Below are 13103 nucleotides of genomic sequence, written 5' to 3'. Positions count from 1 at the left end.
GCTGGGGCTCAGAGCCCCCTTTGTTCACCATTGTGTTGTGATGAATAAATCCTTCATACAGAAATACTGTGTGAAACCCTGTAAATGTCTCAAAGTGAATGTCACACTATGCATTAGAAATAAAACTTTAAACTGACGTAACCCCAAGTTTTCGATTGATGCCTTTTTCAGACCCGTTAATATTGCAAATATTACAAACATGAGACAAACTGGGGTCATCTTGTCCTGCTTCTTTAAGCAGCATTCTGCAACAGCTCTCGCACACAAAGGGAGACCACAACGCCTCATTGTTCAAATGAAGCAAACGCTCTAAGAGACTTTGATGGATTTCTAACACTAGCAATCATATTAGATAAGATGCAAGCTGTGCCTGCCAAGCATTGCACTTTATTGATGGCTCTGTGGAGAAATGAGCATCTCTTCCCCTTCCGTGATGGATTTTTCTGTGGACGCACCCTAGTTGAGACCTGATTCGGATTAGTAGCGACTCATAACCAAAACTTTGTGTACTCATAGGTAAAACCTACTTCCACCTCATATTCTGAGAATATGCTCACACGTCACATTTTCATCATGCAAGTCATTTAGAGAAATGTAACAAGCATCTGATGCAACTACAGAATGGAGTGACATGCATTTATTGCAGTAAAGACCAGTTTCATTTGCAATAATAAAATTGAAAAGTTTACAGTAAAAATACATCAGACATGAAATCCTTTGTCAGTTCCTAACCCAAGATGCCCTGATTGCAGCGGCACATTGTGCGATCTGACATTGTACCGATGCCTGACGCTCAGACAAAGGAGCCAGGGCAGGCCCCGAGGGAGCAGATGACAAACACTCCTAAACCATGGCCAGACAGAACGCCCCCACCTCCCGCCAAACCTCACAACAAGCGCACAGTGGAGGGGGACGTATTCAGAGCATATTAGGGAGGTGAAGGAGGCCAGGCACTGAGGGACTCTCCCCACTTGGCTGCCCTAATCATCTGAGACAACCTCTCCAGTGGCAGACCCCCGCCCAATTCCCTTCCCGCCTGCAAGTCCCACTCCACCCCCTAACGCATGACCCAGACACATCCAGGAGCGTTTACAAGGGCGGGCAGCTATGAAGTGGGAAAGCTGACCAAAATGAACAACCCCCCCGGGAGCTGTAGTTTAATTGTCCATCTTCTTGGTCCAAATTAAACAAACCCGAGTGCGTTCAAGTATCTATACACGCGCACCCCTCCCACCGCCATTAACCCGCTTTCAAGCCTGACACGTTCCATAGAGCTTGCCATTGATGCAGAATGATGAGCGAGACCCCATTGTCTCATTATATTGTCTTCAATTAGGCAGGAGATGATGGGAGACAATGAGAAGAGCATTTGTAATCATGAGCCTCCCAAACTCATGCTGGGAAACAGAACTTCATTATGCCCAATGTTCCCTCGTCGACGATAAAACCCAAAATGTGTGGTACATCCTCAGGACGTTTTCAAGCACAAATGGCTCGGAAAGGAGTGAGTCACCGGGAAATACTGTAGGGGTTCTGAAAGTGAAGACAACAACAGACACGGGCAGAGGCAGACCTTCGTTTAGCTGCGCTAAAGAACACAGCGGGCTCCAGCCTGAGAAGCTGCGTCCGTCCTCTCAATACATCTGTTCACTTACCTGAACTCTCACCAGAAGCACGTTTACTGTCTCGTTTGAAGTTTTACACGACACAACTGAAAGAAAATTTGCCGATTCTACTTTAACAAGAGCAAGAAAACAGTCGTTTCCTGAGCTGGATTTTCATGGCTGAATTTAGCCATGGCGTGTTTTTATCGTCGCCACATAAATGTTGTACAAGCTTAGCTCAGAGAAAAGACGCTCCAGCAGCGCTGGTGTCGGCTCAGAGTCGTCTGCAGAAATGAGACTTCTTAAAGAAAGAGAAAGAAAAACTCGAGAGTGCATTATCGGCATTTACCTGGAGAGCGTTCAGCTGAGAAATGACTCTAACCCGACATCTTGCCGGCTTTGTAGCTTACCCAGTCATTTAAATCACATTCCACCATGGCTGTTAGGCTTTGATAGAACCATCCGACCGGACAAATACTGCTTTCATAAAATTGTGCAAATGATTTCTTTCAACGGAGATCGCAGCGGTATTGTTCCCCCTATCCCGACCCCCCCGTTCGCCGCCACGTTTCTTTTTCGCTTTCCTCACGGCACAAAGAGCTAATCTGAGATGAACACTCGCACCGGCTCTGACACATTGTCAAACCAAAACTGAGGTGATTTTATTTTCTTTAAATCGTGTAAGTGAAGCATGAGGTAAAAGCCATCATCCGTGGAGGACAACAGGGGCTTTAGAGAAATAGCTGCATATTTTCTTCCCATACACGCTGCAGGGATTAAATGTTATGTTCCCTTTTAGCTGTTTCTCCACATGCACGGAATCAGAGAGGTCCCGAGACATTTCGGTTTTGCCCATTTGCAGATGAAATCAGCCTGCCATGGGTGCCAGTGTGAGGGATATCCATCAAGCAGAGCTGCCCTCGGGCCGAACAACCTTTCCTGCAAGGCCCCAATCCCATATCTGATTCCAGCAGACAGGGCGAGATGATGGCCATGCCAGCGAGAGCCTTTGATTTTTAAAGTATATCCCTTTGCCTTCACGCTGCTTTATTGATCGCCGACAGACCTCATTTTGTTCCTCTGGTAAAGGAGCGTTTCGAGAATGCTCTATTTGTAACATGATCGCCCCAATGTGGATGGCAGAGAAGTGGACGGACACTAATCCTCCCCCTTTCCTTCAGTCACCAGCATCGTTTGTGGTGATTTTGTGGCTCGCTCCCGTCAAGTTCCTCATCACCCGAGGCCCAGATGAGTCCTCTCTGCTTGGGTTTTATTCTATTACAGAGGTTGTAGCCCACACATGGACACAGGTGCCACTTTTTATGAGGTACAGTTGCTAAGGCAGCTGATGATCCCTTTCAGAACCAATCACATTTAACATCCACCAGAATCGCCTACTTGGAAACGGGTTAAATGAAATCAAACACGTACTTCAACCTCCGCAGACCTTTAACATTCCTCTGCAGTGAGCAGCGCGGCACAACAGCACAGACTAAGGAGCATCTGTCTCGTCACTCCACCCAGATGGCAGAAAAAAGTATGTAAATTGGTTCATTAACCTTACAGCGTTTTAACCAGTGGGCCATGGAAAGGGCTCGTTCCATCCGGGGTTTTTTTGAATTTTATTAACACCCATTAATAGCACTGGGAAACTTTCTCTAATGGCCTGAGGTGGTTCAGTGTGGTGTTATCAAACACTGTAGTAATTATACATGACATCTCTCTGATTAACACTCGTCTGATTATTGCACCATGTGAGATCAGGGTTTTTTCACCCTTTTAAAAGGGAGACAATCATCCATTTTTTTTGGCAAGAAAATATTTCAGATAAAGAAAAAAAAAGGGAGGACCGATATCACAACACTCCCCCACTCCAACAAGCCAGCTCGGATCTTTAACCCTGACAATGGCACGCAGAAAAAAGAAGCGGGGGGGTGGAGACGTGAAAGGGATCTGCGTTCCTAACGCGGCGGTTCCCCCCCGTGCTCGCAGTGTGTGAAAAATGAGCTTGTAGTGTTTGTCTGTGTGTAAGCTGCCAGCAGTGAGGGCTTGCACCTGGAGCAGGGAGGAGCATGCGAGGGGTCAAAGGTTACCTCGTGGGCTAAACAGGACTGCAGCGCTCCCTCTGCCACAGACAGCCAGATGACCCCTGCGGCTGCGTTGCACAACACGGGCCTTTCACGCCCCTTCCTTCCCATTCCCTCTCTCCTCCTTCCGCAGTTCAACCTCCCTTTCTTTTCTCCTTCGGAAAGGAACAGTAATCCATAACCCACTCAACTATCAGCGACTCAATTATCCCTCCCGTTCACTCATTTTCTCCCCTCGGATGGAGATTCAAAAACAATTAACCTCTTCATGGCTGGGGATTTTTCCCAGGAAAGGGCACGGTGGTAATTGAATGACTCCGTCATTTACATTCCTGACCATGACTTCACTCCTTCACGCATAAATCTGGTTACTGAAAATCCTAATCTGTGGCTTTGTGACCGTCCAATGTCATTATCATGGAAGATGCATTAACGCGCTATAAAAAGGGAGTATTTCACTTCATATAGGATTTAGCGTGACAATTTGTTAATGTTTACATAACGCTGTTTTGGCCTACTTACAGCATAATAAAGGTTGCACGGCATGTACTCAAACATGCTGACAGATTAGTTATGTTTTTAAATAATTATGTCTTCATGAAACCCAAAATAATAATTACTGGCATCTCTCACTGAGTAAACAGCGCTACTCTCTACACTGGACTACTTTTTTTCCCACTGTCTATAAGCTGTGGTGCATCCCCCACATCCTCAGCCTTCAATAAGTGTTCTCCTCTCCCCCTTCGTTATGGAGGGGCCTCCTATTCATCTCCAGGTAGAAAGACTCAAAGTGAAGGAGGGAAGAACAGCTTGTTGCACCCATTGAGTGTTTTTATTACTTCCCCCTTCAAAGGGTGGTGGCGGAGGAAGACACATCCTCAATCTCCTTGATGCCATGATACACAGTCTGCTTTTAAAAAACACACAAACAAGTGGGGGGATTTGGGACGGCTCTCCCAACAAATTGCAAACGCTTGTTCTTCATAACATCATATCTGAGAAGATTATATGCTTTCCATACAGCGAGAGCCCATTGCAGCTGTTGGGGGATAATCTTCTAACAAACAAGTTTATCAAAAATAGACGCTGTTGAAAAAAAACAACAACTCCGTGTACACAAAAATTATTAGACCTACTTAAAAAAAACATTACATGCAAGTATAATACAACAAAAACATCCAACGTAGGCGCCACCATTTTGCATAAAGCAAGCTAGCTTATTATCTAGCTAACCAAGCAGAAGCCAAATGATGTAATCCCCAACCAACACGTATCGAGAAGACAAAGACGTGTACAGCTCAAGAGGAAAACACTCATGAATATGTACTGTTTCGCCATAGACATCCAGTACACATTTTCAAGAATTACATTAGATCCATCTCTGATTATAATTTCTCTCATGTCTTATATTTAGGACGATGCCAACCCAAAGAAAGTTGATTTTCTGATGTTTATTATTTAAAGCTTAAGAGATAAGTTCTGGGATAATGAAGCCTTATTGTAACCAACACGTTTGAGTTTACATTATTATGCTGGAAAATCAACAACATGAAAAACATCAAAGCCTCCTGTGTAGTAGCTTTACAAAAGTCCTGATCATTGATTTACTACAATTAGTGCAGTGTTCTTTAAAAAAAAGCCAGGTAGCACAAACTCAATAACACAAGATCAAAAAACCTAAGTGAGACATAATAACAGATGCCACGATACTTATATTCTTGCTGCTCGCCAGAACAGCATAGCTAAAATCTCTCGCTCACGCCGTCACGCGCACAGAAGAAGCCTTTGATGTTTCCTCATGAATGCGTGTATTGCAGCTGTGTGCGTCACCCACCCTCCATCTAAGATCCATATAGGCTACACAGCAGCAACAGTAGCAGCGGTAATGAAAACGCAGTCCATCGTACCCCAACACGCACACACACACACACACACACACACACACACACAATATCACACGTCCTGACAGTGGCTTGAAGACAAGTGAAGAGGCAGAGGCACAGCAGGAGGACAAGAAAGACAGGAAAGAGGAGGAGGAAGAGAAGAAGAAGAAAACCTGGCCCCGCACCAGACAGACTGGAACTTCTCTTGATCATTATGTCTAGCCTTCAGGTGTCTAGGGTCGGGCCGACTGTGGGCGGTAGTTAGGTTGAGGGAGGTAGGAGGGGTGGGGGGTGAGAGAAGATAACACAGCAGCCAGACAAAGAGGGAATAGGGGGCTGCCTACATTCTACCAACATCAAGGAAGGGAGGGTAGGAGGCGAGGGAGGGAGCAACGAGAAGAAAAAAGGAGCGTTATAAAAATTTGATTAGACAATGGTTCGCTGAAGTGACTTTCTGTGTTGGTTTGCGTTCTTTTTTTTCTTTTTGGGTCAGCACCCCTCCCTTCCCGTTCCTCCAGCGCGCCGCCTCAGAGAATGGGGCAGACAGATTTTATAGGTCCTAATTAAAGCCATCTGAAGCCTTTCAAAACATCAAATGGCCCCGGTCCCCCGCTCTTTCCCACTGAATGCGCAGAAATCACGGAAAAATCAGAGGGTACCTTTTTTTTTTTTTTTTTTTTTTGCTGGGAGCCCAAAGCGTACATAAATTTGCCCCTGCATCTGCCTTTACCTCCTCGCCGATCCCATTACCCCCTAATGTCCAATCAATAAAAGGGTTCAGCGAATGACATGACCTCATGGAGCGTCTGTCAAATTCAATGGGAACTGACACAAATACTTGTTTGGTGGAGTAACTAATGTCTGGGAGAATAAGAGCGCCTTAATGAAACCGCCAATAACCACAGTCTGAACTCAAGCCTCACGTTTCAGTCACATCCTCGGTGAAAAAACGAGAAAGGTTATTGAGGACCCACCTTTATCCTGACGGGCGGGTTGAAGTGAGGTGCAGCCTGTTCTAGCTTTAACTGGACTTTTTTCCCTCCTCTCTACGTCCCCCCCCCGTCCTAATTGTGCTCATTGAGCAGCGTGGACCGGTTGCACAGCCTGCGTGGCTGCCTGGGGTCAGCGGGTTTAGGCTGCGCTTTATAATCTATATTTCATGCTATGGCGCTGCGCGAAGACAGCCCCGCACACACACACGCGCACACGCACACACATCCACGACGAGAGGATCCACACTGACAGACGAAACACGTCACCGGGACAAAGTCAAGTCGGGAGATCATTCAAGCATCAAATGGACTCGCATTCGCTTAGCCACGAGAGTCCGCGAGGACTTTTACACGTTTAATTCTAAGTTTGATGCAGACAAAAGGGAGCGAAAGGACAGTGCGGTACAAAAGTGACACATGGGATGGTGCACATACACAAAGTGTACTATAAGGAGTTAAAGTTAATCAGAACTGGTTTCTATAACCGCAGCAATAAATGGGCTAAGCGAACGCGAGGGGGAAAATATCGCATACTTACGGTTCATTTCAATAACTTCTAGGCGTTATTGTCTGGCCGCTGCGCCGCTGCGGTCGCACGGACGCGGAAAAAGTCTGTTCCTCCGGCGGAGCGGCGCGGCGGCCCGCGCGGCGACCGCTCGGAAAGCTTCGCGTGGCGGCGACGAAGTTCTGCGTCGGATAACACCCGCTCAATTGCGCCGGAGAGAGCCGCGCGTCCGATTCCGCCGGCGTCAGGTCTTCAGTGATGCCCGCACTCGCCGGGATCGAGCGCTGAGAGGAGAGGGAGCGCACAGAAAGGCGTCATGTGAGCCGAGGAGCGGCGCGTCATTGGCCAACCGGCTGCGAGCACGCGAAGGCTGCGCCGCGCGCCATTGGCCCAGCACGCGAGCGGAGGCGCCCCCTCGCTCGGCCGTGCGCAAGAATGCGAGCGCGGCGCACTCTTCATAATTTTTCAGCAGCCAGCGCGAGGGGGGGTGGCATTGGGGGTGACGGGGGGGGGGGGGGGCATTAAGTAACAAATTGTACCAGAGATCCTCTGTCTTTTTTTGTCATCGACGCACAGAGTTGCACGAAGGGCAGCGAAGGCAAACGCACACTTCCTGTTGGTTTAAAAAAAAAAAACGGTATGAATGAACGAATGAACGTACGTGTGAGCTCTAAATGACTGTCAGTTGACGCTTTAACCTTCAATTTTGCAGAATGCTGAAGATGGCAGAAAATGAATCATGAGTAAAGACAGTGACAGGCCTTTAGCTGAAGTCACAGGACCTTTAAAGCCTCGCGTCATCAGACTGGGGAAGGTGCAAGTGTTTTCCAGAAATGGAGCAACGTATACAAACGTTAGTGCTCTGTTTTGCCACAAACACGTTCCATGTTCCGTGACCTCGAAACGCAGCCTTCGCACATTATATAATGTGAGTAACAACAGCAGAGCTTTACTAGATTACAGACATCACGTCTGCAAATTCTTCAGCTCATTTTGTGCCATTTACTGTATTTTGATGGAGTTGGCTGCATCGTAGACTAACAACAAAGCACAAAGCGATCAGCACAGACGCAGTAGGCCTCAAGTGCAAACAGGTAAGGCTGAGGTTTAATAAACACAACAGTATATACAAAATATAATCCTCGCTTTAAAAAAAGGAAATACTGATATTGGAGGTTTTCTTGCTGCTTCAGCTAGATCACCCTTGAATGAAATACGTCTAAATCACGATTGGGGAGCTGGTTTCATTGAAAGGGGACGATCAGTTTCTGGATTCTCTTTTCCATTTACAGAAACAAAGGGAGATGTTTTACATCTTTATGCTCCGTCCTTTGTATTTTATATTTCCACATTGATTTTCTGCACAGCTGGACTTCGCAGAGGGCAGCGGCACAAAAAAAGAGCATCGCCTCTCCGCGGTCCTGTGGAGTGTGGAGGCACGGGAACCCAGGGTTCTGCATGGGTGGGAAATAGAGCGCACGTAATCTGGAGCGCGCATCTTCCCCTTCTCAAGCTGCGGCATTAAATCAATATTCCGCAAAGCTTTCTCTTGTTTTCACATTCACTTGACTGCTGCCGTGATGCGCCGCGAGGGTCGAGCAGCCGCTCCCAGATTTTTGTGGCACTTGCCTCCCCCCTGCTTCCCTCCTCCTCCTCCTCCTCCTCCTTCACTTCCCTTCACGGCAGACACCCTCATTTGGATGGCTCCAAGGCGATGCACCCATTGCATTTGTGCAGTGCGTTAACGGGGGGCGGCGGGAATCAGGCGGCGCGTTATCTCCACACAAAACATTATCATCGCCGCACTCCTCCAGCACCGTGCAACACTGATTATTAACTGCTCCGGGAGCATGTTCAGGGGTTTCCAGGTATGTCGCCACACTTAAGAAACATGAAATATGTCACAACACACGCCCTGAACTGGATTCCTTTATTATATCCTACTTAAAATAATGCTTCCCCTTTTCTTGCAACTTTACTTTCGGTATTGACGCGGCTGTCGCCCTGGGGGAGTGTGGCTAACGGCATTATGACCGGACGTGTGACAGTAGCGTTTTTACCAGAAACCAGCCTAGCACTTCCTTTTCAAAATTTAAAAAGCTGTCGTGCTGCATGATCCCGGTGTAAAATGCCGGGTATGAACACACACACACACACACACACACAAGCGCACGCTCTCACACCCCATCGTTATGAAAGCAAAACCCTGCTACTGCAAAATGGGTCACACACTGCAGTCACTTTATCTCAGCAAACGTATTGTGCCTGGGCGAGTGGTGGAAATGCGCATGTGTGATTGTACATCAAAGGCGAGACTACAATATTAGAGCCCGGGCGTCTTCATTGTAGCGGGGCTCGAGGAGGTCCAACCCTTCGCTGTTTTCAAGGGGTTGCAAGCGCGTGTGATGTAGCAGCTAGCCCCCGGAGCTGAACTGTCAGTCTCTCCTTAATACCTTTAAACAGCCAAGAGGAAGACGTCTCGCTCGGAAATAAATTCCAGCGGTGTCATTTTTATTCCACCGCAGTGCTCCGTGTGCCTGAGACGTCAGCAATTTTACCAAACATCTGAGCGCGGGATTTGCTCAGAACATAGAAAAACCATTCACCCTTGATTCGTGCGCCGAGATAGACAGGCTAGGTAGGCGTGCGCACACACACACACACACACACACACACACACACACGCCGCGCACACACACGCACTCGCAGATATTTACCCACTGCGGAGTGAATTTGAGCCACGGGGTTCAAAGCCGTGCCAGTCAAAGAGGGGAGACAGCTCTGCTCCGCCGTCTTATAGACCCATCACTGTGCGAGCTAATCTGCAGCGGGTTCCAGCTCTATATTTAGACCCATGTTTTGTGAACACTTAGCATAATTCGCCGAGACGAAAGGAGCTTTTGGAAGCTGTTAACCTCGTCTCTTTAAAACTAATTTGGAGTTTGTCAGCTATGTGTTCTGAAAAAAAAGGAGAAGAAGAAACACCTGTTCTCGCCGTTGTCGTCTTAAGAAATGCCCTCCATTTCAGGAGGAGAGAGTCTGTTATCAATTTGGGTGACGCCGCGGTGTGACTGTGGGAACGAGCCGGGAATGCGAGGAGATGGTCAGTTCTCTGTTTTCAATGAGAGAACTGGCAACATCTACTGTAAAATATCAGCTGATTTATCTCCAGTCGTCATCCGCATCACTTTGATCTGCAGCGCTGTCTGCTCCAACAACCCGTCCCATTGATCACGCCCTTAAGAGTCTGAAGGAAGAAAACATTTGTGTAATAGCACCACACCTGGTTATCGTTGGCTCTCATTCATTATAATCCAGGAAGTACAGCTGGTTTAAGTCTGTGTGTCTGTGCGCTCGAGTACCAAGATCCCTGATGGGGTCCAGGTGGGCTAGAGGGAGTTGGTCATACTAAAAGCCTTCACCTCCATCTGCCGCGCGGCCTGCACAAACACACACGCACGCACGCACGGCGCTCTGTCTGGTTCAAAAGCCTGTCCCTTAAGCATTTAACGCTATACGCCTTGGCCACAGAAACATGCCACACTGGGGGCCCGCATGGCATCTGCCTCCCAGCTCCCGGAGCCAAGGCTTGGGGCTGAGGGAGGGGCCTGGGGCCGAGATAAGCTCTTCCTCCCCTCGTCACCGCTACGCCACGGGGGCCGGACAGGCCTGGAGCCTCAGCTGAGCACTGCTGATAATATCCACATGAGTGTACATGTGTGAGCGGTTGGATCCATGGATGTGTGTGTGTGTGTGTGGGTGTGGGTGTGTGTGTGTGAGGTGAGAGCATGCACAGATGCACACTCGCATGTTTGTCCAAATAGTCAAATATCACAGCTAAGACAAAAATGCCTGGCCCTCGACCACGCAAAGTTGCGTCGGTCGCTGCCAAATGTTCACAGCAACGTTTCCTCGTGAGGAATCAGAAATGGTAAAACACAAAAAGCGCACTTACAAAAGACACAAATACAAGATGTCCATGCTCCTAATTTAATCAGTGAACTCTGACATCACTTGATTGTGTTTAGCTTCCAAAGCAAGTAACCCTGTTGAAAAATTAATTACACTATGCTAATGAACTTCTCTGCCTCACTTCAGCACTGATATTGTCACAGAAACCTGCAGCTGAAACAAATGAAAAGACCTCATTTGCAGATTGTCTTTCTTCTGTTCAGGAATGAAAATTTAAGACAAAACTAGGCATCAAACCGGTGTTCGTACGGAAGAGACAAAGCGTGGAAGCTTTAAGTACACTGCACTACTACATTTGACGACGACACAAACAAAGCTGCTCCCACAATGGTTCTCATTGTGGGATTGTTTTGTTCTTGTGTTTTTTCCTGGACCTTCGTTTGCAGCGTGAGATTAATTGGCGTGCGGCTAACTGCGAATCAATCTGTTCTTGTTCACTTGCTCTAATTCATTGTTTATTTAACATGACCCATTGTTAAATGACAGAAAATTGTCTCTCTTTGTTCAACAGCACTGACCTTATCATTTTAACATGTCATATTGGAATATTCATTTACTCGTCACGTTAAGAGTCGCCTCACGCAATGACCCAGTGAGACAAATTAAATTAATTCTGAGCTGCTTTTAGTTGTGTTAATGATTTAAAAAAATCATGACCAGAAGCTCTGGATGATGACAGAGACATTAATTGGTAAAATATGATTTTACCAATTAGGCATCTCTGCGTCACATAGTTTAATGTAGCTAGATAGAACAAGACAGTTCTACATCAATACATTCTTTTGAGGAGTACATCTACTCATCAGCCACGGATAGGTGGAACTTTCTACCCGTTTGGATGTAATGGAGATTTCTAATGTTTGTTTCCATCACAAAGCGGAGGCATCCACCTCCGTTTCTCTGAAAACAAGTTTAATGCTCCAGAGTGAGGTCGCTTAAATCACATTAATCCTCACAGCGAAGCCAAAGAAACAAACATTCACTGGACAAGCTCTTGAGGCAACTCAGTCTGAGGGAAGTGCGGTTTGACATGTCGGAACGGCCGGCAGCGACGGCCCCGGCGCGCGGCCGAGCGGGAGCTGCGCTGTTCAGTGGCTCCGTGCACCCGTTGAAGCCCTCGCACCACTCGGCAAGCGTCAACTCTCAGCAATTTAAATTCCTGCACACTGATTGCATTCAGCCGCTCTCTGGTGTCCCATCGGCCGCAGGTGCAAGATGTCTAATTACAATGTTCCTGGTGTGAATCCAGCCAAAAGACATTATTCACATCGCGCTATAGTTCCTGTTCCACTGTCAACTAGGGCAACATTTAAAGGAGTCTCTCTGCTTTTCCGCAGACAGCTGCTTTCATAGTCAGACATGCAGCCGCTGTGGAAGACCCACTTTTATTGCCGTACATGCTTGTTGCTGCTTTGTGTTTGATCCTAAGAGGAATTGCTTTGAGGAAAAACATTTTTCCCCCCACTTCCTGCCTTATTAGGAGTCACTGTACTATACTTCAAGCCGCTGCCGCGTATCAGCCAAGAAATAATTATCAGCAATGAGATGCAGCGTGGATGCATGAGGGGAGACTTTTCCCCGCGCCTCGTGACGCACTGGGGCTGTGTCGCAGCTTCGCTGGGAGACTTGCCATATTAAATGAAGAATAGTGAACATGGTGTAACATACCGTAGCTTGTCATGTGCGTTATCCCCGGCATTTCGGCATGTGTTTTGACAGGGGGAGAAAGAGAGAGAGAGAGAGGGGGAGAAACACAGGCATAGAGGAAAATATACAGAGATCCAGGTCAGCTGTGAGGCCTCAGCTGGAGTGGAGGGCTACACCTGTCAGCGCCCGGGGGCCTCGCTCGCTCTCCTCCCTCTCTTGTTCTTTCTGTCATCTTTCGGTCTCGCTCCTTCTGTCCAGCTGGACGTGCATGAGCCTCTCAACCCCCAACCCAGCCTCCACCTCCCAGATCCAGGCCAGTTCAGCCCAACCATGCGTGTCCATCTCTGGGAATTCATTCCGGATGCTTCCTGTTCGTTGCACCCACTGCTCTCTCTCTCTCTCGCTCCCCTTTC

At 47.6% G+C, this 13103-nt stretch overlaps 1 long non-coding RNA gene across 1 annotated transcript in view; it reads right to left on the bottom strand.

The window, feature by feature from the left end:
* LOC114853851 (uncharacterized) overlaps nt 1–7389 on the bottom strand; it is a 21809-nt gene extending 14420 nt beyond the window's left edge. The window contains exon 1 of the long non-coding RNA XR_003785666.3: nt 7105–7389. This is a non-coding gene — a long non-coding RNA (uncharacterized LOC114853851). The remainder of the gene's footprint in view (nt 1–7104) is intronic.
* Nucleotides 7390–13103: the final 5714 nt, after the last annotated feature.

The sequence above is a fragment of the Betta splendens genome, chromosome 4 (assembly GCF_900634795.4).
Source record: "Betta splendens chromosome 4, fBetSpl5.4, whole genome shotgun sequence".
Lineage (NCBI taxonomy): Eukaryota > Metazoa > Chordata > Actinopteri > Anabantiformes > Osphronemidae > Betta > Betta splendens.
Note: the sequence above shows the minus strand (reverse complement) of the source record. Positions and strands in the feature narration are given on the sequence as shown.